This window comes from Macaca thibetana, chromosome 4 (genome assembly GCF_024542745.1).
Source record: "Macaca thibetana thibetana isolate TM-01 chromosome 4, ASM2454274v1, whole genome shotgun sequence".
In the NCBI taxonomy this organism is placed as follows: Eukaryota; Metazoa; Chordata; class Mammalia; order Primates; family Cercopithecidae; genus Macaca; species Macaca thibetana.
Genome location: NC_065581.1, coordinates 140054318 through 140057072, shown reverse-complemented (window position 1 = coordinate 140057072; position 2755 = coordinate 140054318).

The following is a 2755-nucleotide window of genomic DNA, read 5'->3' as shown; positions in this document are numbered from 1 at the left end:
ACTTCCGCTGTCTCCTCTCCCTCTTCCTCCTGCCCCTCATCCTTTCTCCCCCTCCTCTTCCTCCTCCTCCTGTTCTTACTCCTCCTCTCCCTCCTCCATTTTCTCACGATTTTCTCAGACCCTTCTGTCCAGCCTTCCCCTTCCTGGCCTTGGTGTCCGCTGCTTGGGCATTGCTCCATCAGTGGCAGACACCTTGCTTAGCACATCCTGGACACTCAGTTTTATTTTTCTTTGTGAAAAATAAAGCTCTCCTTTCTAAATTTATGAACCTCATTATTCTTCAGTTGACAATGTAAAACCATGAAACTGGATGAGGTAACCTGGCAAGAGGGTGTGAATGAAGGAGAAAAGACACCCAAGGCCTGAACCCCAACATTTAGACTTTGGGAGATCAAGCTGGAGCAGCCAGTGAGGTAGGAAGAGGATTAGTAGGTAGGATAGTTGTGTCTTGGAAGCCATGTACAAAAATATTTCAAGAAGGAAGGAATACAGTCAACCAAGTCAATGTTATGTCAGATCAGGACCAAGATTTGACTTCCAGACTTAATAAATTCCATATTATTGGTTACCCGGACAAAAGCAGTTTTCAGTGTAGTGGGACAAGCAGAACCTAGTGAGATAATTCTGAAGAGAATGGGAGCAAGTATTACAACACATTGGAGATGGGATTGAGGTGCTGTTAACTAGTGGAGAGATTCTTTAAAAACAGGAGATATTATGTATGTTTATTTACTGATGAAGGGGATCTAGTAGAAAGGGAAACATTGATTATATAAAAGACAAAGGAGAGAAATGTTTGAATGTCAGCCTTGAGTAACGAAAAGTAGTTCCCATCCGGTATACAAGATAAAAGACGGACTTTAGATAGGACTATGGAGAATTCATTCAAATATTAGAGGAGGACAGAGTATATGGTGACTAATCAGTCACAGATGTGGTCATGGGAGGTTGTAGAAGTTATCTTCTGATTGCTTCTATTTTCTCACCAATTTAGGCAGTAAAGTATAGGCTGGGATGTTATAATAACAACCTCCTTATTTCCCGTATCTCAGCAGTTTAACACAGCAACGGTTTATTTCTCTCTCATGCTAAGTGTCCATTGTAGATCAGCTAGAGGATGCTGCTTGCTCTAACCTCATTTAGGGAGCTAGGAGGCTTTCTTTGCTCTCTTTTGCCAAGATTGTAAAAAAAGAAAAGTGGCACTCTGGTTCTTAAAGCCTGTCTCTGGAAGTGATATATGACCTTTCGTCTACATATCATCAGCAAAATAAGTAACATTGTCACATCTAACTTCAAAGGGGGCCTGTGGACTGCAATCTTGCTAGGCCTCTGGGAAGAAAGGAGGCTAGAATATTTATGAACAGAGGAGGAGGCATTTGAGGTTTAAGGAGTGATATAGTTTGGCTCTGTGACCCCACCCAAATATCCTGTCAAACTGTAATCCTCAAAGTTGGAGGAGGGTCCTGGTGGTGCGTCCGGAATTGGTGGGTTCTTGGTCTCGCTGACTTCAAGAATGAAACCACGGACCCTCACGGAGAGTGTTACAGCTGGTAAAGACAGCGCATCTGGAGTTGTTCGTTCCTTCTGTCCAGAGTTGTTTGTCCCCCTCGGTGGGTTCGTGGTCTTGCTGGCTTCAGGAGTGAAGCTGCAGACCTTCACAGTGAGTGTTACAGCTCATAACGGCAGACCCAAAGAGTAAGCAGCATCAAGATTTATTGCAAAGAGAAAAAGAACACAGCTTCCACGACCTGGAAACGGACCCAAGCAGCTTGCCACTGCTAGGTCAGGCAGCCTGCTTTTATTCCCTTATCTAGCCCCGCCCACATCCTGCTGATTGGTCCATTTTACAGAGAGCTGATTGGCCCATTTTACAGAGAGCTGATTGGTCCGCTTTGATAGGGTGCTGATTGGTGCATTTACAATCCTTTAGTTAGATGCAAAAGTTCTCCAAGTCCCTACCAGATTAGCTAGACACAGAGAGCTGATTGGTGCATTTACAAACCTTTAGCTAGACACAGAGTGCTGATTGGTGAATTTACAATCCTTTAGCTAGACACAGAGTGCTGATTGGTGCGTTTACAATCCTTTAGCTAGAGGCAAAAGTTCTCCAAGTCCTCACCCGACCCAGAAGCCCAGCCAGCTTTACCTCTCAATGGCACTTGCCATGGGACTTTGCATCACCTAGGCTGGGCACTCTGGTAGCCCAGAGGGAGCTTGTCCCCTGATCAAGCCCAGCAGGCACCAGCTGGCCACAAAGGGTGCAGGGCCCACCGAGCCCGTGCCCACCCAGAACCCACGCTGGCCCGTGAGTGCACGTGCAGCCCCAGCTCCCACCCGCGCCTCTCCCTCCACACCTCCCTGCCAGCAGAGGGAGCCAGCTCCGGCCTCAGCCAGCCCCAGAGAGGGGCCCCCGCAGCATAGTGGTGGGCTGAAGGACGCCTCAAGTGTGGCCAGAACAGACACCGAGGCTGAGGAGGCACTGAGAGTGAGCGAGGGCTGCTAGCATGTTGTCACCTCTCAATCCCCCCTCTAAACGGGACACCCCAACTACTGTTGGGAATTTGGCAGATGACTGCCCTAGCTATTTCCTGCTGGACAGGGGCGATGAAAGGTCCCTGCAGTTGTAGCGTCCTCCAGTTGGGAGCTCTCCAGGCCAGTGAAAGTACCAGTGGGTCGGTCCAGGGGTCCTCGGTAGAAGTTGTTAGTTGAACTCATTTGGGCTTCCATTTATAAGACCATCTGTAGCTTGATGGCC